Source organism: Nycticebus coucang, chromosome 8, assembly GCF_027406575.1.
Source record: "Nycticebus coucang isolate mNycCou1 chromosome 8, mNycCou1.pri, whole genome shotgun sequence".
Classification (NCBI taxonomy): Eukaryota; Metazoa; Chordata; class Mammalia; order Primates; family Lorisidae; genus Nycticebus; species Nycticebus coucang.
Genome location: NC_069787.1, coordinates 95,021,441 through 95,040,213, shown reverse-complemented (window position 1 = coordinate 95,040,213; position 18,773 = coordinate 95,021,441). Strand labels below are relative to the sequence as shown.

General features: G+C 47.7%; 1 protein-coding gene and 1 pseudogene across 3 annotated transcripts in view; both read right to left on the bottom strand.

Annotated features, from left to right (window-relative positions):
• RBM6 (RNA binding motif protein 6) overlaps nucleotides 1–1,976 on the bottom strand; it is a 170,204-nt gene extending 168,228 nt beyond the window's left edge. For 2 of the 3 annotated variants that reach the window (XM_053598698.1, XM_053598697.1), the window contains exon 1: nucleotides 1,233–1,974. The gene's annotated coding sequence lies outside the window, so the exon portion shown is untranslated. Of the gene's footprint in view, nucleotides 1–1,232 lie in introns of all 3 variants that reach the window. The other variant, XM_053598699.1, reaches the window with a different exon arrangement.
• On the bottom strand, nucleotides 619–18,754 carry LOC128591401 (uncharacterized; annotated as a pseudogene).
• Between the last annotated feature and the right edge of the window lie 19 nt (nucleotides 18,755–18,773).

Here is an 18,773-nt window from a genome sequence, read left to right as displayed (position 1 = left end):
GCAACAAGTTGGGAAAGCACAACATTTACTAAGTAATCTCTCTCTCAACCAAATCCTCTTTTGTCTGAAAGACTGCAGGAACATAAGATCCTAAACAACAAAAATAAAACTACATCTGCTAACGAAGTTCTATAAGGAAAAATGTTACAATTGCTCAAACAGACCAGTACCCATCCTGTAATTAACTATCTAGTTTTGGAGAAAAGGGTCACAGTCAACTTTCATTAACCTTCACCAAAATGGTAACATGTCATTAGTTACTTTGCACATTGCCAATCCTACTGTCATTTGCCAGTTCTTGATACCTTTACCTACAATTCTCACAGGTTTGGTGATGGTGACACATTTAAATCATTCACACTGGTAGCATCATTACTGAAACAGAAACTAACAAACACAGGGCACAATCCAGAGTTCAGAAAATGAACCAGGTGTCCAGGCGCATCAGTCTATTTAACTCCTTCACTTAAATCCAGCTACTCTGACCTTCACAAGAAAACCTGGAATATTCCAAAGTAATTACCCTCACAGTTTATGTACCCTATAATACAAGGCCTCTTCTTTTTATTAAAAAAAAAGGACTACCCGAATTAAACCCATTAGCATAATAACAATTCTAAAATAAACAGAAAAACATATATTTATAGGACCAACAGGAATCTAAAGCGTGAATGCACGGAAACATCCCTCTCCTTGCGCATTTGCCCAACGGGCACAGAACCCACCAGACCACTCCCCCATCTCCAGGTTCTACCGCTCCGCAGGCCAGGTTCGGAGCTCTTGAGCCCCACGGTCGGCTGAAGCCCACTCGTGTCTATTCGGGTCTGAGGGCTAAGCACAAGAGCTCCCTGCTTAGCGATGCTTCGAAACTGGATAAGAAGCAGGGAAAAAGAAAGAGCCCGTCTGCAGCTCGGCAGACTAGAAGCACTGAGCCGCAACCACGCACCAGTCCCCAGGTCCACAGCTGGCCTCTCGGCTGCGGGGCCGGTAATTCTACCGTCGCGCCGGGCTCCACCCCAGGCCCGCGACGGTTCCGGGGCGTTCCTGCCGCGGGCAGCACCTCCCTCACCACACCGCTTGGCTCACTTCTTCCGGAGCGAGGCCGCGGCCGCCTCACAACACAGAAGCCACAGCTTCCAGGCCGCACGAGCCCACGACGTCCAGAGTAGCCCTGTCTGCTGGCTCTTTCTCGCAGACCCTGACACACCCTCTCTCAAGCCCAGGGCCCTTACCGAGGCAGCGCAGCCCCCAAGGCCCGCTCCTCCTCCTCCTCAGCAGCCACCACCGACCCGACGCCGCGGAGACCGGAACTTCCTCCGCGCGATGCCACAGCTTCCACAAAGGCGCCGCGCCGTCGCCTTCAGCGCTCGGCCCGCCGGGAGATGAAGTACAGCGGTCAGTCCCGCCGACTTCACTCCCGCCGTGCCCCGCGCGCAGGGGGCTTGCCTACGGGGGCGAGGCGTAAGGACACGCTGCTTTTCGCTATCCAATAGGAGGGCGCGCTTCTTCTACTGGCTTCGCGGGGACAGCTGGGGTTGTGGTTTGGCCTCTGCCCTACAGCAGCTTATCCTTTTGCTCTTCGAGTTGAGTACACTTTGTTGGCGGCTTGGCTTTCTGGAGATTTCCTCCCTGTCAGCAGCTGAGTTACAGCCCGGCCTGCCTAGCTCGAGGCCTCCTTTATTGTCCGTTAGTGTGAAGGAAATGGAAGGGATCTTTTCCGGCCAAAGCTTAAGCCGGAAATGGGAATGGGCTACTGGCCATGCCAAAGGCCATGGCTCCCGGCCCTCCCAGGCTAGGGAGTGTATCCCTTTGCCTTGAGATCTGAGGATTGGTGCAAGAGAAGCACTTGGGGCCTGCCGCGATGGTTCACGCCTGTCATTCTAGCATTCTGGGAGGTTGAAGCGGGCGGATTCCTTGAGCTTAGGAATTGGAGACCAGCCTGAACAAGAGCTAAACCCCATCTCTACTAAAAATAGAAAAACTAGGCCGGGCGTGGTGGCTCACGCCTGTAGTCCCAGCGCTGTGGGAGGCCGAGGCGGGTGGATTGCCTGAGCTCAGAGGTTCATAACCCATATGAGCAGCAGTCAGCCAGAGTAAGACCCCGTCTCTACCAACAACATCAAAAAAAACAGCCAGCACCGCAGGAGAAAGAAGAAAATCAACCAAAAAGGAGTACTTCAAACAAACATGAACAAGCACACTGAAATTAAAAATAAAAAAAAATTAAAAAAAAAAATAGAAAAACTAGCTGGGCCTAGTGGACGCGCCTGTAGTCCCAGCTACTCGGGAGGCTGAGGAAAGAGAAGAGCCCAAGAGTTTGAGATTGCTGTAAGCTGTGATGATGCCATGGCACTCTACGCAGGGTGACAAAGTAAGATTCTGTGTCCAAGGTAAAAAAGGGGAGAGAGAAAAAGAGAAGCTCTTGGATTCAAGAACCATTTCATGGGCGGCGCCTGTGGCTCAGCAAGTGGAGTGCCGGCCCCATATACTGAGGGTGGCGAGTTCGAACCCAGCCCCGGCCAAAATGCAACAAAAAAATAGCCGGGTGTTGTGGCGTGCGCCTGTAGTCCCAACTACGTGGGAGGCTGAGGCAAGAAAATCGCCTAAGCCCAAGAGCTGGAGGTTGCTATGAGCTGTAATGCCACGGCACTCTATCGAGGGCGACAAAGTGAAACTCTTGTCTCTAAAATAAATAAATAATAACAACAATAATAAAGAGAACTAGTACGCCATGGAAGCTCGTTCTTTTTACCTCATGATAGGTTTCCAAGTTAAGCATCCTCAGCTCAAAAATACCAGGCAGATACTATTTGTTAAGGGTTGGTGGCCTGACATATAATGAAAAAATCCACCCAGTTTTCACAGGGCTTTGGTAACCTTTGGGCAATAAGTAAGACGTGTGCAAGATAACAAAGGAACTGGAAGGAAACTACAAATCAGGGATGTGCCTGTGGCTCAGTGAGTAGGGCTCTGGCCCCATATACTGAGAATGGCCGGTTCAAACCTGGCCCTGGCCAAACTGCAACAAAAATTCCCGGACATTGCCATGGGCGCCTGTAGTCCCAGCTACTTGGGAGGCTGAGGCAAGAGAATCACCTAAGCCCAAGAGCTGTAGGTTGCTGTGAGCTGTGTGACACGAAGGCACTCTACCGAGGGTGACAAAATTGAGACTCTGCCTCTAAAAAATAAAGAAAGAAAAAATATATAAGTCAGCATTCTAGCAGAAAATGGACCAGAACAACTTTAGGTTTACAACTTGTTTTCAGAATCTTCCAGCTAATATTCATCCAAGGGCCAGCTTCTAGTTTCCAGGTGCATTGTCTACCTTGTTGAAAGGTTTGCTGAGGCAGAGCAGGGTGGCTCATGCCTGTAATGCTGGCACTCTGGGAGGCCGAGGTGGTTGGATTGTCCTGAACTCACAGGTTCGAGACCAGCCTGAGCAAGAGTGAGACCTCCGTCTCAAAAAATAGCAAGGTTGGCTTGGCGCCTGTAGCTCAGTGAATAGGGCGCCAGCCACAGACACCGAAGCTGACCGGTTTGAGCCAAGCCCATGCCTGCTAAAACAACAATGACAACTGCAACCAACAAATAGCTGGGCGTGGTGGCAGATGCCTATAGGCCCAGCTCCTTGGGAAGCTGAGGCAAAAGCATTGCTTAAGCCCAACAGTTTGAGGTTGCTGTTAGCTGTGATGTCACAGCATTCTACCAAGGGCAACATAGTGAAATGCTGTCTCAAAAAAGAAAAAATAGCTAGGTGTGGCTTGCCGCCCGTAGCATAGTGGTTATGGTGCCAGCCACATACACCAAGGCTGGTAGATTCAAGCCCAGCCTTGGCCAGCTAAACAACGACAACTGCAACGACAACAACAACAAACAAATAGCTGGGCATTGTGGTGGGCGCCTGTAGTCCCAGTTACTTTGGAGGCTAAGGTAAGAGAATTGTTGTCCCTGTCAGTAGGCCCTTGGGGAGGGTAACCTGAGTTTACTCTCTATTTTTGCTTTTCTTTCTTTTTTTTTTTTTTTTTTTGAGACAGGTCTCACTTTGTAGCCTTCAGTGGAGTGCCCTGGCATCATAGCTCACAGCAAAGAAACCTCAAACTCTAGGGCTCAAGTGATTATCTTGCTTAAGTCTCCCAAGTAGCTGGGACTACAGGCACAAGCCACAACACCTAGCTATTTTTAGAGACAGGGTCTTGCAATTGCTCAAGCAGGCCTCCAACTTGTGAGCTCAGACAACCCATCCCCCTCTGCTTCCCAGAGTGCTGGTATTACAGGCATGAGCCACCGTGCCAGGTCTCTCAGATTTAACTCTAAATTCAACATTATAGGTGGGCCTGTGGCTCAGTGAGTAGGGCGCCAGCCCCATATGCCGAGGGTGGCGGGTTCAAACCCAGCCCCAGCCAAACTGCAACAAAAAAATAGCCGGGCGTTGTGGCGGGCGCCTGTAGTCCCAGCTGCTCGGGAGGCTGAGGCAAGAGAATCGCGTAAGCCCAGAAGTTAGAGGTTGCTGTGAGCCATGTGACCTCATGGTACTTTACCCAAGGGCGGTACAGTAAGACTGTGTCTCTACAAAAAAAAAAAAAAAATTTTTGAGTGAAGGCCCTACCTGGTGACTCAGGCCTATAATCCTAGCACTCTGAAAATCAAGATGGGTGGATTACCTGAGCTCAGAAGTTAAAGACCAGCCTGAGCAGGAGTGAGGGAACCACCCACCACCACCCCTTCTGTAGCTGGAGCAAGGCAGACAAAAATACCCTCAGGCACTAGCTAGAAGAGGAAGTGGCTTTATTCACCTGCCAGATGGACTAGCCTCCCCAAAACCGAGCCCGCCGACTCAATTTCTGGCCTCCCTTTTCTACAATTTTTGAGCTTGTGCACGTGAAAATCTCGGAATTCAGGGAAAGTCTGGTCGACACATGTCCTGGGCACATGGCTGCAGGTCCTCAAAGACAACAGAAGGTCAAGGAAGATACAAGGCTACTACATAGGTTCAAGGTGCATCCTCTGAAGGGCACGTAGATAACAGGAACATCTGCTGCAGTGGGGGTTATAATTAGTAGCTTCATACTTATCACAGCCTGGCAAATGCCTGCACAGAGTTACTGGGGCACAGTCTAGTTCTGCCTCACACACCCCCATCTCTACTAAAAATAGAAAAACTAGTGGGTAGTTGTGGTGGGTGCTATTGGGAGGCTAAGGCATGAGGATTGCTTAAGCCCAAGACTTTTCAGGTTGCTGTGAGCTATGATACCATAGCACTCTATCTAGAGCAACAGAGTGAGACTCTGTCTCAAAAAATAAAACAAAATGAAGTGTTCCCTATATGACATGTATAAGTGCTGGGGATATAGGAATGAATAAAACTGATAAATTACTATGCCATAGTGGAGATGAAGGTGGGGGCAGGTATTAGAGACAGATGATAACTAAATAAGATCCACAAATCTGGTTCGGCGCCTATAGCTCAGTGGCTAGGGCGCCATATACACGGGAGCTGGCAGGTTCAAATCCAGCTCAGGCCTGATAAACAACAATGACGACTATAACCAAATAATAGCTGGGCGTCGTGGTGGTCGCCTGTAGTCCCAGCTACTTGAGAGGCTGAGGCAAGAGAATCACTTAAGCCCAAGAGTTGGAGGTTGCTATAAGCTGTGACGCTACGGCACTCCACCAAGGGTGACATAGTGAAATTGTCTCAAAAAAAAAAAAGAAATCCACAAATCTCTCTGGTGGTGGTAAATGTTATGAAGAAAAATAAAGGAAGAAAAAGGAATGGGTGGGTGGGGGTAATTGTAATGTACAGCAATCAGGGAAGGCCTCCCTGAGCTTTTGCTAAATGCCAAGTTTTTTATTTTTATTTATTTTTGTTGTTGCAGTTCGGCCGGGGCCAAGTTTGAACCCACCACCCTAGCCACTGAGCCATAGGCACCGCCCCCTCACTAAGCTTTTAGAATAAAGACCCCCAAGAAGTACCAGGTGTAGTGGCTCACTCCTGTAATCCTAGCACTCTGGGAGGCTGAGGTGAGAGGATCACTTGAGCTAAGGAGTTCAAGACCAGCCTAAGCAAGAGTGAGACTGTCTCTACTGAAAATAGAAAAATTAGGGACAAAGTGGGTGGCTCACACCTGTAATCCTAGCACTCTGGGAGGCCAAGGCAGGTGGATTGCCTGAGCTCACAGGTTCCAGACCAGCCTTACCCAGTGTGAGACCTCATTCTAAAAATAGCCAGGCATTGTGGCTGGCGCCTGTAGTCCCAGCTACTTAGCAGGCTAAGGCAAGAGAATTGCTTGAGCCCAAGAGTTTGAGGTTGCTGTGAGCAGTGACACCGCAGCACTCTACCATGGGCGACAAAATGAGGCTATTTCAATACATACATACATACATACATAAATAAAATAAAATAAAAATAGAAAAATTAGAAAAAAAGAAGAAAGAAAGAAAAATTAGCCAGGCCCAGTGGTAAGCACCTGTTGTCACAGATACTCCAGAGACCAAGGCTGAAGGATTGCTTAAACCTGGAGTGTTGGGGCAGCGGCCGTAGCTCAGTGGGTAGGGTGCCAGCCTCATATACCAAGGCTGGCCAGTTAGAATCCAGACCAGGCCAGCTAAACAACAATGACAACTGCAACAAAAGAAACAACAAAAATCAAATTCGTATAATGGTACAAATTTGTAGGTTAAATTTTCTGTTTTGTTTTTTTAGGAGACAGAGTCTCATTGTGTTGTCCTCTGTAGAGTGCTGTGACATAACAGCTCCCAGCAACCTCAAACTCTTGGGCTTAAGTAATTCTCTTGCCTCAGCCTCCCAAGTAGCTGGCACCCGCCACAACGCCTGGCTATTTTTTTTTTTTTTTTCTGGCCTGTGAATGAGAAAATAACAACGCCTGGCTATTTTTTTTGTTGCAGTTTGGCTGGGGCCAGGTTTGAACCTACCACCCTCAGTATATGGAGCCAGTGCCCTACCCACTGAGCCACAGGAGCTGCCCAAGTAGTATGGATATGTTAACAATGTTGATTGTTCCCTTCCACGAGCATGATATGTTCTTCCATTTGTTGACATCTTTTGCTATTTCCTTTTTCAGAGTTTCATAATTCTCTTTATAGAGATTTTCACGTCTTTTGTTAGATATATTCCCAGGTATTTCATCTTGTTTGGTGCTGTTGAAAAAGGAATAGAGTCTTTGATTTTATTCTCGGCTTGACAAGTGTTGGCCTATGTGAAGGCTACTGATTTGTGGGTATTGATTTTATGTCCTGAGACATTGCTATATTCCTGATCACTTCTAAGAATTTTGTAATTGAGTCCCTGGGGTTTTCCAGGTATAAGATAATATCATCTATAAAGAGGGAGAGTTTGATCTCTTCTGTCCCCATTTGGATTTGTTTGATCTCACCAGTAAGGAATTTTGAATAGAGTTGATTTAGAGTAAGAGGAGATAAACTCAGAAATGTAAGTAGGGGGGCAGCTCTCCTATGTCTTGTAGGCTGACGAAATGTTTGGTTTCTGTAAGGTGAGAGATGGAAAGTTGCTGTAGGGCTATGAACAAATGAATATCATGGACCTGACTTCCCTGTTAACAGAATTCCTCTGGCTGTTGTGTGGAAAATAGACTGAAGGTGTGAAAAGGCAGAAGCAGGACAGCCAGTTAGGAGGACAGCCAATTATTTCAATAATCCCACCACAGAAGAATGGTGTTTGTACCAGTGTGGACACAGTAGAAACAGAAGACATGTTGGATTAGAATGAGGGAAGAAGGGAAAGAAGGCAGGAAGAACAAGAGATCAATTTTTTTTTTTTAAGACAGAGTCTTACTTGTTGCCCTCTGTAGAGTGCAATGGCATCATAGTCCACAGCAACCTCAAACTCTCAGACTTCAACAATTCTCTTGCCTCAGCCTCCCAAGTAGCTGGAACTACAGGTACCCGCTGCAATGCCCGCTATTTTTTTTGTTGTTGCAGTTGTCATTGTTTAGCTGGCCCAGGCCAGGTTCAAACCTGCCAGCCTTGGTGTATGTGGCCGGGGCTGTAACCACTGTGCTACAGGTGCCAACTCCTGGCTATTTTTAGAATGGGATCTCGCTCTTGCTCAGGCTGGTCTTGAACCTTTGAGCTCAGGCAATCCACCCGCCTTGGACTCCCAGAGTGCTAGGATTACAGGTATGAGCCACAGTGCCCAGCCCCAGAAGATCGATTTTGGTAAGTTGAATTTTTTTTTTTTTTTTGAGACAGAGCCTCAAGATGTCATCCTGACTAGAGTGCTATGGCATCACAGTTCACAGCAACCTCCAACTCCTGGTCTTAAGCGATTCTCTGGCCTCAGCCTCCCAAGTAGCTGGGACTATAGGCACTCACCGCAATGCCTGGCTATTTTTTTCTTGGTTGTAGTTGTCATTGTTGTCTGGCAGGCCCGGGCTGGATTCGCCAGCTCTGGTGCCTCAGCCGCTTTAGCTACAGGCACTGAGCCTTGAATTTTTTTTTTTTTTTTGTAGAGACAGAGTCTCACTTTATGTCCCTCGGTAGAATGCCATGACATCAAACAGCTCACAGCAACCTCCAACTCCTGGGCTTAAGCGATTCTCTTGCCTCAGCCTCCCGAGTAGCTGGGACTACAGGCACCCGCCACAACGCCCAGCTATTTTTTGGTTGCAGTTCAGCCAGGGCCGGGTTTGAACCCACCACCCTCGGTATATGGGGCCAGTGCCTTACCAACTGAGCCACAGGTGCTGCCCGAGCCTTGAATTTTTGATGTCTAATAGATATGTGAGATGTGGAGTTGACAATTGCTTGCATCAGTCTAGAGTTCAGAATAAAATAAAGGTCAGAGCTAGAGATACAAATCTGGGAGGTTATCAGCTTGTCACTAGTATCTAAAGCCATAGGCCTAGATGAGATAACCAAGGAAGTAAAGGAGTAAATTCTGATGGGAAAGCAAAGTCCTAAGTGTGGAAGCACACTAGTACTGAGAGGGTTCCCAAGAACAGGAGGAGCAGAGAACTATGGATACTTTGATTTTGCTTCTCAAGGTGGGCCATTATTGGTGGATATTTCCCTTATCAGGTATAGTTTTTCCTCTATAGCCCAATCCCTGGGCTGCTGATTGGTACCAGTCTATGGCCTGTTAGGAACAGAGTCACACAGTAGGATGTGAGTGGTGGGGGACCTAGTGAGCACAGCTTCATCAGTATTTACAGCTGCTTCCCATCAAAAGGCTACAAAACCAAAGATAAAAAACTATTCTGAGGCTCAAGACGAAAGGAAGACGGAGTCCCAATTTTTGCAATTAAAATGGCTTTATTCAGGTAGGCACAGTGGCTCACGCCTACCCTAGCACTCTGGGAGACTGAGGCAGATGGATTGCTTGAGCTCATGATTTCAAGACCAATCTGAGCAAAATCAAGATCCTGTCTCTACTCAAAATAGAAAAAGTGAGGCAAGAGGATCACTTGAGCCCAAGTTGGAGGTTGTTATGAGCTATGATGCCATGGCACTTTATCCAGGGTGACAGCTTGAGACTCTATGTCAAGAATAAATAAATAATGGCAGACGGCACCTGTGGCTCAGTGGGTAGGGTGCCAGCCCCTTATGCCGAGGGTGGCAGGTTCAAACCCAGCCCCAGCCAAACTGCAACAAAAAAATAGCCAGGCATTGTGGCGAGCACCTGTAGTCCCAGCTACTCAGGAGGCTGAGGCAAGAGAATTGCCTAAGCCCAAGAGCGGGAGGTTGCTATGAGCTGTGACGCCACAGCACTCTACTGAGGGCGATAAAGTACAAAAAGAAGAAAAAGAAAATAAATAAATAGTGGCTTGGTGTCTGTAGCTCAGTGGTTAGGGTGCCAGTCACATGCACTAGGGCTGGTAGGTTTGAACCCAGCCTGAGCCTGCTAAACAACAATAAAAACAACAAAAAAAAAGAATAGCTGGGCATTGTGGTGGGTGCCTGTGGTCCCAGCTGCTTGGGAGGCTGAGGCAAGAGAATCACTTGAGCCCAAGAGTTTGAAGTTGCTGTGAGCTATGACACCACAGCACTCTACCAAGGGTAACATAGTTAGACTCTCTCTCAAAAAAATAAAAAATAAATAAATAGCTGTATTCCACCTTGGTACAGGTGGGGTAAGATCTCTAACCAGGAAGAAATCTACATGTGAGTAATAGTGGACAGGGGATTTAAAGGACTAGAGAAACAAGGATTGGTCTGTCCGCCTCTTCCTGGGAAGGACATCCACTCAATTCTTCCTGGACAGGTAAGTTATACCTGAGCAGGCCATCCTCACCTGGGTGGAGCAGGTCTACTTGGGCAGGTACACCTGATTCTATCATTCCAGCCTGTTTAGTTTATTATAAGGAGGTGGGATGATGGGCGTGGTATCTGTTTGACTACTTCCTGTGGGAAGAGAGGCTGCATGGGCTGCTGGTAAAGAGTATGGGAGGGGGAGTGAAGTGGGGTAGGCACTCCCTGGCTTTTTCAGTCTGAGCTGGTTAGTATCCAGTAAGGCAAGGATATGAGGAGTTGTGGTGACTGTCTGGTTAATAAATCAAGACACGAAGCAGAGGGTTACTGGTTCGAAACTGAGAATGAGAAAAAAACATCATTAGTGACCTTATCAGACAATAACCAAAGAGGAAGATGAACAGTGAGATGCAGGAACCCCTAGGAGTCACCAGGATCGCCAATAATCCTGAGAGGACATCTAATACCCATTACCAAGATCTCTGACTGTTTTTAGAGGATTTTTACAAGCTGGCACTGTGGTTGAAGTTGCCCCCCGTGTTTGTTAGAAAAGAGAAAAGATTGGGCAGCACCTGTGGTTCAGTGAATAGGGCGCCAGCCCCATATACCGAGGGTGGCAGGTTCAAACCCAGCCCTGGCCAAACTGCAACAAAAAATATAGCCAGGCATTGTGGCGGGCACCTTTAGTCCCAGCTACTCGGGAGGCTGAGGCAAGGGAGGCTGAGGCAAGAGAATCGGCTAAGCCCAAGAGCTGGAAGTTGCTGTGAGCTGTGACGTCACAGCTCTCTACCAAGGGGACAAAGTGAGACTCTGTCTCTAAAAAGAAAAGAAGAGAAAAGATTGGCTTACTATCTATAAGCAAAAACACTTAGAGTTCAGTTTCCCAGGCTGGCATTCAGGAGGCATTCTGATTTTCCAGGGGTCTTCAAACTTTTGTAGCTAGGTTCAGGAGGGAATTTTCTGAGAGTGTGGCACCAGATCTTCAGAAAGACCCAGGCAGCCAGATCTCTGTGGGCTAGACAGGGTTTTGGTGGGGAGGGTTGGATTTGGGGCACTGCTTTGTCCAGAAACCTGGTTTACTGCACTTAAAGCACGATACTGAGGAAGATTTTTTTTTTTTTTTTTTTGTAGAGACAGAGTCTCACTATACCGCCCTCTGGTAGAGTGCCATGACGTCACACGGCTCACAGCAACCTCCAACTTCTGGGCTTAAGCGATTCTCTTGTCTCAGCCTCCCGAGCAGCTGGGACCACAGGCGCCCGCCACAACGCCCGACTATTTTTTTGTTGCAGTTTGGCAGGGGCTGGGTTTGAACCCACCACCCTTGGCATATGGGGCCAGCGCCCTACTCACTGAGCCACAGGCGCAGCCTGAAGATTTTATTTTTTATGGAATGCTCCGCAGAGTTTTAAGAAGTAGCCAGGGGTGATGCCTGTGGCTCAGTGAGTAGGCACCGGCCCATATACTGAGGGTGGCAGGTTCAAACCTGGCCCCAGCCAAACTGCAACAAAAAATTCCAGGCATTGGGGCGGGCGCCTGTAGTCCCAGCTTTGGGAGGCTGAGACAAGACAATTGCCTAAGCCCAAGACCTGGAGATACTGCTATGAGCTGTGACTCTACAGCACTCTACCAAAGGTGACAAAGTGTGACTGTGTCTCAAAAAAAAAAAGAAGAAGAAGAAAAAGTAGCCAGGTTTGCTTAATGGTGGAAGCCAATACTAGAGCTCTGAAAGGCACTGCTACACCTTGAAGGCCAGATCAATGAGATCTCGCTGGGAGGTCTGAGGACCCATTAGCTGGATGAAGTTTAGGCAGAGTTGGAGAGAGTTCCCATTTTCTTTCATCTTCCAGAGGAAGGGTCTGTTTAGCTGGGTCTGATGGGATATACTTTGGCCCTCCAAAGGGTCTTCTCCCCATCCTGGGTTTGGCACCAAATAAAAGGTTACCAAGCCTGGGCTGCGCCTGTGGCTCAAAGGGGTAGGGCACCGGCCCCATATGCTGGACGTGGTGAGTTCAAGCCCAGTCCCAGCCAAAAACTGAAAAAATAAAAGAAAAAAGAAAAAATATCTTAAAGTGTTTAAAAAAAAAAAAAAAGGTTACGGAGCCAAAGATGAAAGACCATTTTGAGTTATAAGAAGAAAGGAAGATGGAGTCTTGTTTTATGCAATTAAAATGGCTTTATTCCTGGGCAGCGCCTGTGGCTCAAAGGAGTAGGGCACCGGCCCCATATACTGGAGGTGGCGGGCTCAAACCTGGCCCCAGCCAAAAAAAAGAAAAAAAAAAAAGGCAAAATAAATAAATAAATAAAAATAAAATGGCTTTATTCCATCTGGGTATAGGCGGGGTAAGATCTCCAACCAGGAAGAAATCCACACGTGGGTATTGGCAGACAGGGGATTTATTTTCTTTTTTATTTATTTATTTTTTTAGAGAGAGTCTTACTTTGTTGCCCTCAGTAGAGTGCTGTAGCGTCACAGCTCACAGCAACCTCCAGCTCTTGGGCTTAGGCAATTCTCTTGCCTTAGCCTCCTAAGTAGCTGGGACTACAGGCACCCACCACAACACCCAGCTATTTTTTTGTTGCAGTTTGTGGCTGGGTTCGAACCCACCACCCCTTGGTATAAGGGGCCAGTGCCATACTCACTGAGCCACAGGCACTGCCCCAACAGGAGATTTCAAGTACTAGGGAGAGGCAGCACCCATAGCTCAGTGGGTAGGGCGCGGACCCCATATACCAAGGGTGGCAGGTTTGAACCCAGCCTGGGCCAGCTAAAAAACAACAATGGCAACTACGACAAAAAAATAGCCGGGCATTATAGCAAGGGGCCTGTAGTCCCAGCTACTTGGGAGGCTGAGGCAGGAGAATCACAACCCCCACTCTACCCAGGCCGACAGGTTGAGACTCTGTCTCAAAACAAACCAAAAATAAACAAATAAATAAATAAATAAAATAAAGGGATAGGGAGACAAGGATTGGCCAGTCCACCACTTCCTAGGAGGGACACTCAATTCTTCCCAAGCAGGTTAGTTCTACCTGGGCAAGTCAGCCTCACCTGAGGTGGGTGCAGGCCTATTTTGGGCCAGTACACCTGATACTATAACCCATCACTTACATCACTGTCTCAGCCCCTTCTCCCTACCTTCTGTCAGATCAGTAACAGAATTAGGTTCTCATAGGAGCATGAACCTTATTGTAAAATGCATATGCAAGGGATCAAGGTGGTGTGCTCTTTATGAGATTGTAATGCTTAGTGATCTGAGGTAGAGGTGAGGTGGTGATGCAAGTGCTGGGGAGCAACTCCCAATACAGATTATCATTAGCAGAGAGGTTGATTGCACAGAGACCATAATAAATCAATTGCTTGCAGACTCATATCAAAACCACCACCACCATCACTACCACTACCCCCACCTGTGGAAAAATTGTCTTTCATGACAACATACCCTGGTGCAAAAAAGATGGGGGACTGCTGCTCTACGAAGTACACTGTATTAAGGAATAAATTATTTTTGCCTTATTTCCTATCTCCCTGGATAATAGTTGCCACCCTTTATCACATTGTGTGCCTGGCATGGTACCTGACACTTCATCTATTATCTCATTTCTTCTTTGTGTGTGTGTGTGTGTATTTAAGATTTCCACATCCTAAAAAAAAGATGGAGACTTTACATCTTTTGTACCTATCTGTATAGATTTGGAGTATATCCTCCTAACTAACGTATTACAAGAATGAAAGGGCAGGTGGCTCACACTTGTAATCCCAGCACTTGGGAGACAGAGACAGGTGTATTGCCTTAGCTCACAGATTCAAGACCAGCCTCAGCCAGAGCAAGACTCCATCTCTAAAAATAGCTGGGCATCGTGGCGGGAGCCTGTAGTTTCAGCTACTTGGGAAGCTGAGGCAAGAGAATTGCTTAACCCCAGGAGTTTGAGGTTGCTGTGAGCTATGACACCACAGCACTCTACCGAGGATGACAAAATGAGACTCTGTCAAAAAGAATAAAAAGCAGCTCGGCACTTGTGGCTCAAGCAGCTAAGACGCCAGCCACATACACCTGAGCTGGTGGGTTTGAATCCAGCCCAGGCCTGCCAAACAATGACAGCTACCACCAAAAAAACAGCTGGGCGTTGTGGTGGGCGCCTGCAATCCCAGCTACTTGGGAGGTGGAGGCAAGAGAATCGCTTGAGCCCAGGACTTAGAGGTTGCTGTGAGCTGTGATGCCACAGCACTCTACCCAAGGTGATAGCTTGAGGCTCTGTCTCAAAAAAAAAAAAAAAAGAATAAAATGCAAGTATCTAATGTACTCAAAAGTAATACAAAACCAATAGATGAACAACTCCACTTCCACATAAGAGAAAAACACAATTATATCCAAATGGGGAGGAGGGAGAGGAGAGAGTGGGTTTGTTATGCTACCAGCTACCAGATACAATATAAGGGTAAATGGCACACCTCCTGGGTGAAGGCCTCAACTATGACTTGGACTCTACATAACAAATGCAAACAGGGCGGCACCTGTGGCTCAAGGTGTATGCGCCTGCCCCTTATACCGGAGGTGGTAGGTTCAAACCTAGCCCCTGCCAAAAAAAAAAAAAAATACTGCAACAACAACAACAACAAAAATGCAAACAATGTAACCTAATTGTACCCTTATATCAACCTGAAATTTTAAAAAAAGAAAATAGGGTGGCGCCTGTGGCTCAAGGAGTAGGGCGCCGGTCCCATATGCTGGAGGTGGTGGGTTCAAACCCAGCCCCGGCCAAAAACCACAAAAAAAAAAAAAAATTTTCCACATCCTAATCCATGATCTCATTAATCCTCACAATAATCATATGACATGATCTTGTTGTAGTTAAGGAAACCAAAGCCCAGAGAGTTTTAGTAACTTTCTATAATTGGAAAGTGGAGGTTGAGAGGATTCCAACCTAGGTCAGTTCTATAACAAGATTCATACTCCTGACTATTTTTCTTTTTTTTTTTTTTGTAGAGACAAGAGTTTCACTTTATGGCCCTTGGTAGAGTGCCGTGGCATCACGGAGCTCACAGCAACCTCCAGCTCCTGGGCTTAAGCGATTCTCTTGCCTCAGCCTCCAGAGCAGCTGGGACTACAGGCACCCACCACAACGCCCGGCTATTTTTTTGTTGCAGTTTGGCCGGGGCTGGGTTTGAACCCGCTACCCTCGGCATATGGGGCCGGCGCCCTACTCACTGAGCCATAGGCGCCGCCCTGACTATTTTTCATTAGGTAATTATTGAGGATTTTCATAGAAAGGGTCTGAATTTTTTTTTTTTTTTGTAGAGATAGAGTCTCACTTTATGGCCCTGGGTAGAGTGCCGTGGCATCACACAGCTCACAGCAACCTCCAACTCCTGGGCTTAAGTGATTCTCTTGCCTCAGTCTCCTGAGTAGCTGGGACTACAGGCGCCTGCCACAACGCCCGGCTATTTTTTGGTTGCAGTTCAGCCGGGGCTGGGTTTGAACCCGCCACCCTCGGTATATGGGGCTGGCATCTTACCGACTGAGCCACAGGCGCCACCTGGGTCTGAATTTTTTTTCTTGCCTACATGAAAATATAGTATTTGTAATGGAATTTTTTACTGCCTAAGACCAAGAGGAAGAGCTATGTAGAACTGCCCCAGAACACCACCCTTACTTGGACTTGGAATGGTGATTAGAGTCCAGTACAGGAGATGAGTTTACTTTCAACAGCTAAATGCTCACAGAGAAAGATCCCAGCAAAGAGAAAGACACTGTCCTTTTCGTTGTTTCCTGTTGCCTTAGTCCCATTTGGAACCATGGCTTTTTAGCATCCAAAGTAGGGACTTAGGTGTGGTGACACACACTTAGGAAGCAGAAGCAGAAAGATTGCTTGAACCCAGGAGTTCAAGGAAATCCTAGGCAACATAGTAAGACTCTAAAAGAAAATAAAATTAGAAAACAAAGTAGGAGGCAGGCGTGGTGGCTTACACCTGTAATCCTAGCACTGTGGGAGGCCAAAACTAGTGGATTACTAGAGCTCAGGAGTTTAAGATCAGGCTGACAAAGAGCAAGACCTCTCTATTAGAAAGAGAAACACTAGATGGGTGTTGTGGGAGGCGCCTGTAGTTCCAGCTACTCAGGAGGCTGAGGCAAAAGGATTGCTCAAGCCCGAGAGTTTGAGGTTGCTGTAAGTTATGATGGTATGACTCCAGGGCATTCTACCCAGGGTGGCAGAGTCTTTTTTTTCATCCCAGAACTGTTGGGAGAATTAACATGAGGCTATAAAGTTAATTAATTCCCTCAGAGAAAACACAAGCCCCTCATTTTGCTTCTTTAAACTGTTCTCCAAAAATAATGGTGGTTTGGGATCATATGTTTTCCTGTTGTTTTTACTGCTTTGCATCTGGAAAATTATAAATAGTAGATTTTTTTACTCTGAAAATTCATCTAGGGGAGGTTTTCTTCTTTTTTTTTTTTTTTGTAGAGACAGGGTCTCACTTTATGGCCCTCGGTAGAGTGCCATGGCCTCACACAGCTCACAGCAACCTCCAACTCCTGGGCTTAAGCGATTCTCTTGCCTCAGCCTCCCGAGTAGCTGGGACTACAGGCGCCCGCCACAACGCCCAGCTATTTTTTGGTTGCAGTTTGGCCGGGGCCGGGTTTGAACCCGTCACCCTCGGTATATGGGGCCGGGGCCTTAGTGACTGAGCCACAGGCGCTGCCCTTCTTTTTTTTTTTTAAGACAGAGTCTCGGCTCAGTGCCTATAGCTCAAGCAGCTAGGACGCCAGCCACATATGCTGGAGCTGGTGGGTTCGAATCCAGTCCAGGCCCGCCAAACAACAATGACAACTACAACCAAAAAATACCCAGGTGTTGTGGTGGGTACCTGTAGTCCAAGCTACTTGGGAGGCTGAGGCAAGCACTCTACCCAGGGTGACAGGTCTCAAAAAAAAAAGATAAAAGACAAGACAGTCGCACTCTGTTGCCCAGACTAGAGTGCCATGGCATTAGCCTAGTTAATGTCAACCTCAAACTTCTGGGCCCAAGTGATTCTCTTCCCTCAGCCTCCTGAGTAACTGGGACTACAGGTGCCCATCACAACACATGGCTAAATTTTCCTTTTTTTTTTTTTAGAGACAGAGTCTCACTGTACGCCCTGGGGTAGAGTGCCTTGGCGTCACATGGCTCACAGCAACCTCTAACTCTTGGGCTTACCAATTCTCTTGCCTCAGCCTCCTGAGCAGCTGGGACTACAGGCGCGCGCCACAATGCCCGGCTATTTTTCTGTTGCAGTTTGGCAGGGGCTGGGTCCGAACCCGCCACCCTCGGCATGTAGGGCCGGTGCCCTACTCACTGAGCCACAGGCGCCGCCCTTCCTTTTTTTTTTTTTAGTAGAGACCAGGGTCTGGCCATTGCTGGTATGGAACTCCTGAGCTCAAGAGATCCTCCGCCTTGGCCTCCCAGAGTGCTAGAATTACAGGCGTTAGCCACCATGCCTGGCCCATCCTGGCGAGCTTTTATTTATTTATTTAAGACAGAGTCTCAAGCTGTCACCCTGGGTAGAGTACTATGGCCATCATAGCTCACAGCAACCTCCACTTCGGGCTCAAGCAATCCTCCTGCCTCAGTTTTTCTAGTTTTAGTAGAGATGGTGTCTCACTTTTTGCTCTGGCTGGTCTCAAACCCATGAGCTCAAGCGATCCACCCACAGGCCTCCCGGAGTGTTAGGATTACAGGCGTGAGCCACCACACCCATCATGGTGAGCTTTTAAAACAGTACTTATGTCTGATTCCCCACGCCCACCCCAGTCCAATTAAATCAAGATCTTTAGGTGTGCTATACAGGCATGAGTGTTTTGTTTTGTTTTTTGTGGAGACAGAGTCTCACTTTATGGCCCTGGGTAGAGTGCCGTGGCATCACACAGCTCACAGCAACCTCCAACTCCTGGGCTTAAGGGATTCTTTTGCCTCAGCCTCCCTAGTAGCTGGGACTACAGGCGCCCGCCACAACACCCAGCTATTTTTTGGTTGCAGTTCAGCCGGGGCCGGGTTTGAACCCGCCACCCTCGGTATATGGGGCCGGCGCCTTACAGACTGAGCCACAGGCGCCACCCGGCATGAGTGTTTTTTAAAAGCTCCCCAGGTCATTCTATGTACATAGGTGAGAGTTACCATTCTAGAGCTTCATACTGTTAAAATATGACTAAAAAGATGTTTTTGGCAACGCTTGGCTCGGCTTTCATGCATGCACTCATTCTTTACAGCCTGGGTGGCTGGCCCACTAATGACATTTATCCAGTACTCTAAACTTGCATTGTCCTTCCACAAACAGTGGAGGAAACACCAACAACGTTTTCTCTTCCTTTAAATAAACTACTAGTTGGCTCGGATGGAGAGGCTGGAGAGTCCAGATCGGCGGTCAGCGCGCGGTTTTGTGATCCAAGGACGTGCCCCGGCCTCCGGGATTCGCAATTAAGACTACTGAAATCCGAAACCAGATCAGGTCCCGCCCCCGACTCTGCTGGGCCTCGGAGCCCAGAACCATTCCGGCGGCGCAGCAGGCA